We start from the raw sequence: 14189 nt of genomic DNA on the forward strand, positions 1-14189 counted from the left end.
CTCAGCATCGCCAGTAGCTTCAGCATGAACAGCCAATGCAAGAGCCGCACACTTAATATGTTCACAACATCTCTTTATCTCACTATCTATTTTACCTTGTATATGTCCAGATTTCTTTCTGTCGCCATGGATATGGTCCGCCCATTCCACTATCAGTGCACCAAGAGCTCTAGACGGAGTATCATCGATAACTGCGTTATCCCAATAAGTTATGTCCTCCTTAGGATCAGTCAGGTTCATCATCTTCTACTTTTCTCTTCTTGGCCGAACAAGCCCTCCTAGATGTTCGAGACTTCTTAGATGCACGAGAAGAATTTGACACTGCCGTAAGATTCGAACATGTAGATATACTGTCATTCTCCAATAATACCGTCTCATCATCCTCATCTCTAATGGGTACATCCAAGCCTGGATGTCCTCTTTGCGCGGTTGCACGCACTGCAGAGTACACAGCTTCGGATGCTGCTTGCGCAATCGCTGAAGCCTCACCTCCCATTTCAACATCAACAAGTGTGTACTGTTGCACATCCTGAGTATTTAAATTATTTTTTTGGTTTTGATTTGAACTTTCCATTTTAGTCCCACGAGTACGGTAGATAGGGTGTGTCCTTTCCGAGCATACCACCATAATCCGAGCAAACCTAGATACTCCGGGGGGTCGGCCGGTACCCCGGAGGAGCCGTTCACGACCGCGCAGGCTTTGCCTCGCCGCGGCCACACATCTCTCGGCACGGCATCTCACACCTTAGATTGCGAGGGATCGACCCCGTTAGTACCCGAATCCGAAACTATCCTTTCAGATCGGATGAGCCCTCCCACTACGCCAAGGTGGGGCCTCGGGAAGGAGGCCCTCCATCTCCTGGCGCGAGCGAAGTTAACGCCGAACCACACCGGCCCTTTTCAGGGCCCACACAAAACATTCACACACCTCATCTGTATATATATCACACACAACATACGTGTAAATACCCATAACTGTAAATAGAGGAAAAATAAATCAACATTAAAACAGCCCGCATCACGTCTCGATACACACCTACCATCGCCACTTCCTCTGCGCATTAGAAAGCGAACGAACACGAAGGCAGGACTCCACGTAGTACCCGCCATATATATATATGTGTCATGCGTTTTATAAATACAATGTGTCATGTATACAATGTGGGTTATAAATACAATGTGTCATGCGTGTTATAAATACAATGTGTCATGTATACAATGCGGGTTATAAATACAATGTGTCATGTATACAATGCGGGTTATAAATACAATGTGTCATGTATACAATGCGGGTTATAAATACAATGTTAGAAATAAATAGGTATTGTGTTGTATTGTACATAGTATAGATATACTTATTGATATGTTTCTCTCTTTTTCTCTTAGATAAAAACGAGAATGTGTAATTTATATTTTTATTATTATTTTATTTTCCTTTTTTTACTATCTTAAACTTAAAAAGAGAGAGGGAGAGAGAGAGAGAATTTTATCATATTTGCTTATAACTATAAGATATATTTATGCATATATATATGTGTCATGCGTATTATAAATACATACAATGTATATCTGACTTATAATAGGTCTGCTCTTTTTAGCTGAACTGGTTGCACTAGTTCAAAGTTTGTCTTTTTCCCTTCACAAAAAGAAGGAAGGTGAAAGATAAACTCTGAACTAGTGGAGCCAGTTTAGCTAAAAGAGACAGACTTTATAATAAGCGATATTATGTAGTATAGTGCGTAGTATATAAACAAGATGATTTTATAAAATAATATATAAATTATTATATCAAATAATATATAATATAATAAAAATTTATAAATATCTATAATATGAAGGTTTATTCACAGAACACCCAAAATAATAAATTATAAATATATTATAATATATACTTACATATATATATGTAATATATATGTATGTATATATATATATATATGTATATATATATATATGTATATATATATATATGTATATATATGTATATATATAAATATATATATATATATATATATATATATATATAAGATTACAGAAAGAGCTCCGAATTATTAAATATAAATAAGTAAATAAGAAAGAGGCAATAGGAGCGAGGAGATGTGAATCAAATTATAAGTTTTTTATATAGGTGATGTGTCGCAGGTATATTGACATTAAGTACATTAGTAACATTCTATAAAAAGACGGAAATTATAATAAAAATCTGAACGTTTCGATTCGTGTTTTGAATCCTCTTCAGCATAATATATAAAATAAATAAGTAAATTATAAATATATAAAAACGAAATTAATTAGAAAGCATCGCATAATAAAGGCGTAAGCAATGTATGAACTAAAAATCGTGATCGTATTCGCATGATTAAATGGATCAATGCCTTAGAACCGCTGTACATATTTGTCGCATGTTAGTTGTATAAATTACATATATATAAAACGATCCAACTTGTTCGGCTCTTTTATTGTACGGCTTGCATAATAATCCCGTGAGGCAATTCTCCGAGGTTTTCAGACCGAGGGAGGTATGCAGTTAGATTGAAAGGTTAAGTCTGTATTAATAAAATGAGTGTAATAAATACCTGTTTGTAATAAAGTTATTTACCGCTACTTTGTGTATAATGGTGGTGACTCAGAAAAAGCTTACAGGATATGCATTCCGTTTGCGTGTTGTTGAATCTATGGTATATATATCGCGCAACTGATATTTAACATGTGGTTATGCCGATGGTACAGATGGTAATGAGCTCAAGGGCGAAAAATACATTTAAAATGGAAAGAGTTAGATAGGTGACATTAGATCTTAGGCAGTTTATTTATTATATCATCGTAAATAGCTGGCAAACATTCTATATCTGTTTGTAGATTTATGCTGTTTATTTGTCGTTTAATGTGTAACATTTCAGATATCAGTTTTTTGTGTAATAGGGCTCATTGTCTAGTATTTGTGTATTGTCCCAGTCAAAGTCATGATTGTATGTTAGGCGGTGGTCAGTGATCACTGATTTGTTGTTATTGGGCTTCATTATGTTGGTCTTATGTTTTTTTATCCTAGTATTCAGCTTTCTGCCCGTTTAATCAACATATGAAGCGTCGCAATTTAGACAATTAATTTTATATACCACGTTTGTTTTCATGGGAATAGGGATAGGATCTTTGTGTGTCTAAATAAATTTGTTGTTTTTGTTTATGCTGTAGTAGGCTAATTTGATGTCGACATCTTTTAGAGCATTCTTTATTTTATCAGTTATTGAATGCAAATATGGAATTCTCCTCCCCACTCTCTCCGATCATCGCCGACATAGTCCTACAAGACATAGAGGAGAAAGCATTGACGTTATTGAATTTTACCCCTCCCATTTACTTTAGATACGTATTAGAAGACATATTAATATCGGTACCTCCAAAATTTATTGACCAGACAGTGACAATTTTTAATTCTTTCCATAACAGAGTACAGTTCACAGTGGAAAAAAATGACCACAACAAGATTAACTTTTTAGACCTCACACTCATTTTAACTAATAACCATCTAATATTTGACTGGTACCATAAGAACACGTTCTCGGGTAGATATCTCAATTTCCATTCCCAACATCCTAACAACCAAAAAAGAGGCACTATAATAGGCTTAATCGATAGAGTATTCTTATTATCACATCTCATGTTCCATGAAAAGAATATCAAATTTATAATAAAAATTTTACTGGACAACTCTTATCCAACCGATTTTATATTCAAAACAATTAACAACCGTATAAAGTTTTTAATTAACAATAGACCTTCCGACAGAAAATCACAAACACCCAATAATAACTCATACTTCACAATTCCATATTTGCATTCAATAACTGATAAAATAAAGAATGCTCTAAAAGATGTCGACATCAAATTAGCCTACTACAGCATAAACAAAAACAACAAATTTATTAAGACACAAAGATCCTATCCCTATTCCCATGAAAACAAACGTGGTATATAAAATTAATTGTCTAAATTGCGACGCTTCATATGTTGGTTAAACGGGCAGAAAGCTGAATACTAGGATAAAAGAACATAAGACCAACATAATGAAGCCCAATAACAACAAATCATTGATCACTGACCACCGCCTAACATACAATCATGACTTTGACTGGGACAATGCACAAATACTAAACAATGAGCCCTTTTACACAAAAAGACTGATATGTGAAATGTTACACATCAAACAACAAATAAACAGCATAAATCTACAAACAGATATAGAATGTTTGTCAGCTATTTACGATGATATAATAAACAAACTGCCTAAGATCTAATGTCACCTACCTAACTCTTTCCATCTTAAATGTATTTTTCGCCCTTGAGCTTATTACCATCTGTACCATCGGCATAACCACACGTTAAATATCAGTTGCGCGATATATATACCATAGATTCAACAACACGCAAACGGAATGCATATCCTGTAAGCTTTTTCTGAGTCACCACCATTATACACAAAGTAGCGGTAAATAACTTTATTACAAACAGGTATTTATTACACTCATTTTATTAATACAGACTTAACCTTTCAATCTAACTGCATACCTTCCTCGGTCTGGAAACCTCGGAGAATTGCCTCACGGGATTATTATGCAAGCCGTACAATAAAAGAGCCGAACAAGTTGGATCGTTTTATATATATGTAATTTATACAACTAACATGCGACAAATATGTACAGCGGTTCTAAGCCATTGATCCATTTAATCATGCGAATACGATCACGATTTTTAGTTCACACATTGCTTACGCCTTTATTATGCGATGCTTTCTAATTAATTTCGTTTTTATATATTTATAATTTACTTATTTATTTTATATATTATGCTGAAGACGATTCAAAACATGAATCGAAACGTTCAGATTTTTATTATAATTTCCGTCTTTTTATAGAATGTTACTAATGTACTTAATGTCAATATACCTGCGACACATCATTTATATATAAAAAACTTATAATTTGATTCACATCTCCTCGCTCCTATTGCCTCTTTCTTATTTACTTATTTATATATATATATGTTGTATATATTTTTTTTTATTACATGTCAGTATAATATGCATACAACGATATACTTGTAGAATACATTTTATATTTTTAATTATAATATATTTATATTATAATATAAATATATTACAAATTAAAAATGTATTCTACAATTTTATCGTTGTATGCATATTATACTTACATGTAGTAACTGATAAAACTGATGATTGATTGCAAAAAAAAGCATCGCTCCTGCAATCCCGATCAACGGATAGAAGCGGAGGAAACATATTACACTACTTTTATTTCGCTTCTTTTCCTAATTCGAGATAACCTGTTCAGAGATAAATTTATTTTTTTTATTAGGGTTACAAAAATTTTTCAGCATACACATACACTACTTTTAGATTATAAATAAACATATATAAATATTTGTTTTATTAGAGAGAGAAAAAGAGAGAGGGAGTGGGAAAGGGAGAGAGAGAGAGGGAGAGGGATAGGGAGAGGGAGAGGGAGAGAGAGAGAGAGGGGGGGGAGCGCGAGTAAGCGAACATGCGAGGAACATCGAGTTCGATACATCGAACGAGTGATAAACAAGGATAGTCTATTATTGTCTGTCCTTGTGAAATAAGCAGATTGCAACAGCTCCACCTATCACAATGACCGTGAACTAATTTATTGCTTTATTATTATCTTTATATCTCGCTTTCGCTTGCAAACAAATGATTCTTCAGTATTACACGCACATCTTTTTCATTAAACCTCTAAAAAAATTTTAAAGGTATATTTATATTCCTTTATGTTTTCTCTTTATGGCGCTACTCTCATTTTATATGTGCAAGCTGTAAAATTTTTGTAGTGGTCGAATATATGTCGACTTGCAGCTAGGAGTTGATAACAAAAAACTAAATTTTTTTATTTTTGCTTATTTTTAAGATAAAATTCCCAGCGCCAAAATTGTTACTTTGTGTACTTTAATCGTGGAGAAATATTTGTCTACTTAACTAATAAAAAGTTACGCGTGCAATGCAGAAGAATCATTTCGGTTAGTAAAAAAAATGCTGCCAGCATCCCTTTAAAGTCACTAGATTATAAAGTACTGTCAGACTGATACCGAAAACTATTTTCCCCATTCTCCGTTGGAGGAAAAATGGCGGTTTTCTAACCTAATCTGATTCTAACTCCGATGTAACGAACTTTATAAGCGTTGTAGGCACTGATCTCTTATAGAGATCAGTGGTTGTAGGTGAATGTGAAAATTGCTCCAAAAGTGCTCTATTTGCAAAATTTGTATTTATAAAAATAAAAGATTATATAAAAAAAAGATAACACCGTAAATCATGTAAATAAATGTTATATTTTTTTTAGGTTTTGTATTTATAAAACTTTTCAAGGCTACACTTCGACTAGATTTAGTAGCTGCTTTAACATTAAGCACAGTTAATATCACTACTTTTCTTTTTTAAGGAAAAGTGAATCCTTGTTATCACAAAGTTTTTTATAAGCTTTTAAGCGATATTATGACATAAAGGAATGTGTATTGGACATTTTTGCAAAAATATGTTAACAAATTCAGTAGCTGTTAACTTATTAAAAATTAAATTAACTTCATTTTTTTCTAAATAATAATTCGCACTTATAAATAAAATTATATATACCCAGTTGGAGAAAGTAGTATATTTTCTTTGTACTCTCTTAATGTAGTGTACAATGTTAAGTTATTATTAAAATCATTCATACAATTTGAATCACTCACAAGACTATTAAAACATGATCGCAATGTTTTAAATTTTTAGAATCAGATAGAAGAAGTAGTTAGAATAGAATAAATAGTTACATCATTGACGTATTAATATTTGAACCCGTGTGGGGCTGATGATCCCCCATCGGGCGCCTCCCCAGGTGGCGGATTGGGGAAAGCTCGCCGGCTTATCGGAGGGTACCGGGGAAATAAAATATCCGGGGTGGACCAAAATCATCAAAACTCAGGCAATGGACAAAACTACTACAGGAAAAATTACCCCAGGTGTTAGTCCAGCGATCACCCTGGAAAATCCACCCTCTTCGGAGGCCGGCCTCATGGATTCTGGGGGAGGCCAACCATTGTTTGGTTCAAACGAACTTGTAAAGGATATCACATCTAATCCATCGCTGTCCGAGGTATCAACTGAAAATATGGCGAAGTGGCCTCCGGGCCCTCAAATGGACAGACAACGCTCCTACTCTCTTAGTGGCTGTATCTTGTCTGACGCTGAGGTGTCAAGAAGAGTAGACAAACAACATTATATTAATAGTAAAGAATTAGCAACTTATAAAAATACCCTAGTAGATCACGAAGAAAATTGGACAAAAACTATTAACAAGAAAAGACAACGAAACAGTCCCGAGAGCCCTTTGAGGAACCTAACACAGACAAACTTAAAAAATTACTGGTTGAGTGCTCTAGTGCAAACGGTCAACAGATTTTTAGCCCTTAAAAATGAATGCCACTCTGACAAATCAGTCTCACCAGCAACAATACCAGCTACTAACAGTTAAACCGGCAAAACCTCCGTTTATTTACGTTGATGGAGTAAGCAACTTGAAACCACTTACCCAATTACTCAATAATGTTACCAAAGATGAATTTGTAATTCGAATCTTGCGAGCGGAAGAAGTTAAAATACAACCCAAAACCAATCAGGCCTACTCCATCATAATCAAGGAGCTACAAAAAAAGGAACAGAATTCCATACATACAAGCTTAAGCAAGAAAGAAGCTTTCGCGAGGTCCTAAAAAACATGCACCCGTCGACAGACATTAGCGAGTTGAAAAATGCATTGGAGCAGGGCCACCAGGTAACCAACGTATGAAATATAAAAAGTAGAATAGACAAAAACTCTGCCCTTGTTCTTCATTGACCTAAAACCTAGTCCTGATAACAAACAAATTTATAACGTCAAGCATCTTCTAAACTGTCGCATTACATTTGAAGCGCCAAGATCTAAAAGGCAGGTTCCCCAGTGCGCAACTTGTCACTGTACGGCCAGGTACGGCCACACACGTGCCTTCTGTTTCAGAAGACCCAGATGTGTAAAATGTGCGGGTGATCACGCCACAGTGCAATGCCCAAGAAAGATACGCTCTGAGCACGTAAAATACGTACTCTGCAATGGAAATCATCCCGCCAACTACAAGGGGTGCAATGTCTATAAAGAACTACAGAAAGCAAGGTTTCCTAGCCTCAGATCAAGAAAACTTCCAGTTTTTCTAGTTCCCAGCGCTACTTATAATTCAGTCTCCTCATCCGCCGAAGCAGCTAACAAAAATATTTAAAAAGATACACAGAGTACTAATTCACATCAAATATCTAACTCAAATCGAGATTTAAATCGAAACCCTTCTTCATCAAATTGCACTAAAAATGCCTTCGCAGACCTTAAGGAGGCCGTTCAAGTACTTATGACCCATCTTACAACCATCTCCAATATGCTGGCTGAGATCATGTTCGTCATTGGCCCAAAATTCAATACCTTAAAGCTTGCCACGTGGAATGCTAATTCCACCGCCATCCTCCGTATGGGCTGTCACACTATACGGAGGAATTAAAAATATTCCTCAATCAATACAACATCAACGTCATGCTAATATCTGAAACCCACTTTACAGGTAGAAGTTTCCTTAATATCCCCTATTTCAGAGTTTATCACACAAATCATCCTGACGGAAAAGCCCATGGTAGTGCGGCCATTCTTATCAAATAAGGGATTAAACATCATCTGGCTACCCCATTTTGTGAAGAATATATACAAGCCACTAATGTAGTAACCGAAGACTGGACTGGCCCGATTTTGATCTCGGCCGTATACTGCCCTCCAAAACATACAATTAAAAGTGATTTCTTCATCAAATTCTTCAACTCTCTTGGCAGTAGATTTATTGCAGGGGGCGACTATAATGTTAAACTTACGCATTGGGGTTCACGTCTTACGCTGCCAAAAGGCCAGGAACTACTGAAGGCCACTGAAATCCTTGGACTCAAGGTCGCATCGTCAGGTCAACCAACCTACTGGCCAACAGAGGTCTATCTATGAGGTCGGGCACTTTAGACAGATCTAAAGTGCCCGACCTCATAAATTTCTGTGTTACTAAAGGAATATCTGAAAACTACCTCGAATGTGAATACTGCTGCGACTTGTCTTCCGACCATACTCCTGTCTTGATCACTCTGGCTAATGAAATTAAACAAAACTCAGAAAATGCATGCTCAACAACAACACGACTGACTAGGAACGCTTTCGCGACCTGTTAGATATCTCTTTCTGTATTAAGATTCTACTGAATTCTGAAGAAGACATTGAGGCAGCCGTGGAACACTTTAACTCCACAGTACTGCCTCCTGGGAATCAACCCTCATGCGTCCAGTTAAAGAACCCAAATTAAAATTCTCCCAATCTATTCTGGAAAAGGTGAATGAAAAAAGGCGACTGCGGAAACTATAGCAAGCCACTAAATGTCTCCGTTTAAAAAGCTATTAAATCGTGCCATAAAAGAACTAAAACACCTACTCAAAACTGAAAAAAACCTCAGCGTCCAGAACTACTTGAGACAACTTGACCCATCTGCGGCCTGCGATTATTCCTTATGGAAAGTCACCAAAAAGCTAAAACAGCCTAAAACCACTTCCTCCTCACTACGTCGAGATGATGGTAGCTGGGCCAGGAGCTGCGAGGAAAAGGTTAACGTCTTTGCAAATCATCTACAACAGGTATTCTCTCTACATCCATATGAAGGATCAATTGAGCATCTGGAAGAAGTTATGAACCAAATAAGGGCTCCATTACCACCTACCGAGTTAGTTACATCTCGTAAAATTCACGAGATCAGAAATTGAGGCGGCTATCAATAAACTAAATGGGAAAAAGGCCCCTGGCTTTGACCTTATCACTGACAAAATACTTAAAGAATTATCGGCGAATGGTATCATCTATCTAACACAACTTTTTAATGCTATCATCAGACTAGATTTCATTCCCTCACAATGGAAGATCGCACAGATTATAATGATACCAAAACCGAATAAAGCAGCGGAAGATCCTAAATCTTATAGACCCATTAGCCTACTTCCGATAACTGCCAAGTTATTCGAATTGCTCCTGCTGTTTAGGATGCTTCCGGATATTGCAGAAAACAATTTAATTCCTAACCATCAATTTAGATTCAGGTATAAGCATGGAACTATAGAACAAGTCCACAGGCTAGTCAGCAAAATCCACCAGTCCCTAGAAAGGAAGCAGTTCTGTTCGGCGGTTTTTCTGGACATATCGCAGGCATTTGATCGGGTATGGCATGAGGGCCTCCTTTACAAAATCAAGTAAAAACTCCCCGTCTATTACAGAATTCTGAGAACTTATTTGGAAGATCGTTTCTTTCTTGTCAAATACGAAGAAGCAGTAACTAACCTCAAGCCGATTAGGGCTGGTACACCCGTACCACAGAGTAGTGTGCTGGGACCAACGCTGTATTTATTGTACACAGTTGACTTACCTGTCAGTAGCTCAGTTATAACTGGGACCTTTGCTGATGACATGGCAATACTAGCCTCACATAATGACTCGGTCATTGCAACTTCCAAATTACAGAATAATCTTGACGAACTATCATCTTGGATGAAAAATTGGAGAATTAAAGCCAATGAAGCCAAATCTATACATGTAACCTTCACGAATAGACAGGGAAATTGCAGATATCACATTGAACAACGTTAAAATACCGTATGCAAATCACGTGAAGTACCTGGGACTGAACCTTGATAGGAGGCCTACCTGGAGAAACCAAATATTTATAAAAAGAAAGCAACTTGGGCTACAGCTGAGAAAAATGTACTGGTTGATAGGTCACAACTAAACATAGGAAACAAACTTTTACTCTACAAAGCAATACTCAAACTAATATAAACGTATGGAATACAATTGTGGGGCACCGCATCTACTTCAAATATCGAAATAATTCAAAGATTCCAGTCCAAAATGCTAAGGATTATCACGAACGCACCCTGGTTTGTTCCCAATAATATACTGCATCAAGATTTAAACACCTCTCATACTCTCAGTAAAAGAAGAAATTGTGATCAGAACAAGAACTTACAGGGAAAGAATTATAGAACATTCTAATACTTTGGCTAACTGTCTCATGTCAGACAAACCCGCAACTCGAAGACTAAAAAAAAAACTTCCACAGGATCTACTCGTCGACTGATGAGGCTAGGGATCGTATATTAATTAGGTTGAGTTGATGAACTCACCCTGAGTAAGGCCTATTTATTGAAAGAACAAACTTATTGCTGAATGTCCTCAAATTGGACAGATTGTAATATTCTTAGGAGTCAAAAAAAAAAAACAAATATCTGAACGGAGCATAAAGTCAATTTTTATGGCAAGGGGACTGACATTAGCGGGACGGCGGATCGGCCATATTGTCTGGCGACATTTTGGCGCCTTATTTGAAATATGTATGATATTATTTCTATTTCTAATGCATGAGAATAGGATTTTATCTGAAAGTGAATTAAATGATTGAATGCAATTTTGCAGTATATATATATATATATATATATATATATACTGCAAAATTGTATTCAATCATTTAATTAACTTCCAATTTTCAAGTTTCTGTCTTAGGAAAATTTACAGGATTGATACTCTGTTTTATATATATGTATAACAGAGTATCAATCCTGTAAATTTTCCCAAGGCAGAAACTTGAAAATTGAAAAATTTTTGGTTAATTAACCAATCAAAGCAAAGAAATTTTTCACTTTTCACTTTTCTGCCTTAGGAAAAAAATTACATGATCGATACTGCAAAATTACATTCAATCATTTAATTAACTTTCAGATAAAATACACAAAATATCATATAAAATGAAAAGTTTTAAGAATAGTTTTATATATTAACTACATATACATATATATATATATATATATATGAAAAATTTTCTTTTATTATATTTTTCACGATTTTTTGTAAAACTACGTTATAAAAATATTATTCTCTGAACTTTAGACGCGACACAGGCAAGCTATGGAGTGTAACGTACATTTTTATAATCTATTTTTTAAATTGATTTAAAATTCCATACACATATAATTTTTTATTATTCTGCACGCGCATTTTCCCCACTTTTCTATTTCATCTTTCTAATTTAAGTATTCGGGAAAATTAAGTTCAGTCGTTTCCTGCCATCCGAACTAGCAAGTTCAACTGTAAAAGTTCGTTGTTTTTGTTTGTATTCTGAGCGTGATTATTCGAACTTCGATTTTCTACGCAGAAGCAGCTATCATGGACAATCGTAAGGAAATTTCAAATTTCAAGAAATCCTTGTATTCAGTCAGCGCTTCTAAGTTAGAATGCAATTTCATGGGAAAAATCGAACTGCAACGTATGTTGTTATCTACAACATATGGCCTGAATTCATCCTATACGAAGAAAATTCATGTGGGCCTTATGGCGTCGGATGGAGAGGAACTGGATTTTTTACCAATTGTTAAATTATCATCTCATAGCGCTGAAGGAATTTGCTTCGATATGGAATCGTGGCAGAAATTTCAAGAAAACATGGAACAGATGTCTTTGTACTTAAACGGTGATAAAATTGAACAGAGTACGATTATCATCGACAAAATAATTATAAATTTTACTACCGCATATGGTGCTAGAGCTGTGCTAGTAGCGTATCGCGAAAACGTCTTCGCAAGAAGATCTTCCTTCCAAAAACATCGAGGATACGAACGCAAACGGACCTACACCGAAGAAACGGAAAACTGCGTTGCGATAGTAATGCAGAGAGCAACCTTTCTGGGACTGGAAAATATAGTTGGATGTATAACCTAACCTAACACTCGTTTGAATCAACTAAATTTAATTTCCAACAGTGTCAACGAATGTGCGCGATATCTAATGAACGAAATAGAGATAAATCTTCCTATCAATAGTAACATTAATAGCAGTATTATAAAACTTCTGATCAAGAGTAATAGCAAGGAAATAGAACGTAACGTTCGCATTCAGCTAAAAGATTTATCATTTCTCGATATATATTTTGAAATAACATTTTTAGAAATAATCTCGCTTTACTTCAATCAAATTGTACATATGATAGTAACAAAACGAAAATTATAATCATTATCCCAGGAATATTTTCTTCAATTATTCATTTTGTAAAAACTTCTTGAATAATTTTGATTTTGTAAAAAATTTTAAATATAAACGTTACATATTTGTACATTTAAATCTATTGTTGATTTCTTTCACTTACTCCTCTTTCCCATTTTACATATAAGTAGTTCCGTTACTTTTGTTGTTGAAAGAGGATGTTCCGCAACCTCTTTCTACAATAGGCGCTCATCGTAATATAAGACACCGATAATACTATTTCTTTCGTTGCGTCATACCGTTGCGTTTGACAGAATCTGCACGTTCCTGTGTTATTATCCTTTTTTCATCTTCACAGGCATGACGTTATACATGGTCAACTACCATGTGACGTCATTTGTTTTGACGGGCCATACCTGCCTCGCTTGCAGAACGTCAAAGCGCTTTTTCCTCACTTCACCAGCACCGTAACCGATATCGGCCCAAGAGCCATACCTGCCCCACTACGTAACATAAACGCCTTATCTAACCTTTACTCTAGTAAGTTCTTATTTAGCTCAGCACACCAGAACCAGGATTAGCAATACGAAGTACCCAGGTTCAAGTCCCGAGAAAACCAGAAAATTTTTCTTACCTGAGCGCTAACCCTTCCCCCTCCAATCACCACTTTTTTTTCTCTCAGTCCCGGTGGTGGTGGGGGAAAATACCAGACACCCCCCGCGGTGCCCGAGGGCGCGGTAGTGGGGGTTTGTTTTGACGGGCCATACCTGCCTCGCTTGCAGAACGTCAAAGCGCTTTTTCCTCACTTCACCAGCACCGTAACCGATATCGGCCCAAGAGCCATACCTGCCCCACTACGTAACATAAACGCCTTATCTAACCTTTACTCTAGTAAGTTCTTATTTAGCTCAGCACACCAGAACCAGGATTAGCAATACGAAGTACCCAGGTTCAAGTCCCGAGAAAACCAGAAAATTTTTCTTACCTGAGCGCTAACCCTTCCCCCTCCAATCACCACTTTTTTTTCTCTCAGTCCCGGTGGTGGTGGGG

At 36.0% G+C, this 14189-nt stretch overlaps 1 pseudogene; it reads left to right on the forward strand.

The window, feature by feature from the left end:
* Window positions 1-12326: 12326 nt before the first annotated feature.
* LOC140670823 (uncharacterized) lies at window positions 12327-13166 on the forward strand (annotated as a pseudogene).
* Window positions 13167-14189: the final 1023 nt, after the last annotated feature.

Source organism: Anoplolepis gracilipes, chromosome 11 (assembly GCF_047496725.1).
Source record: "Anoplolepis gracilipes chromosome 11, ASM4749672v1, whole genome shotgun sequence".
NCBI classification, from domain to species: Eukaryota; Metazoa; Arthropoda; class Insecta; order Hymenoptera; family Formicidae; genus Anoplolepis; species Anoplolepis gracilipes.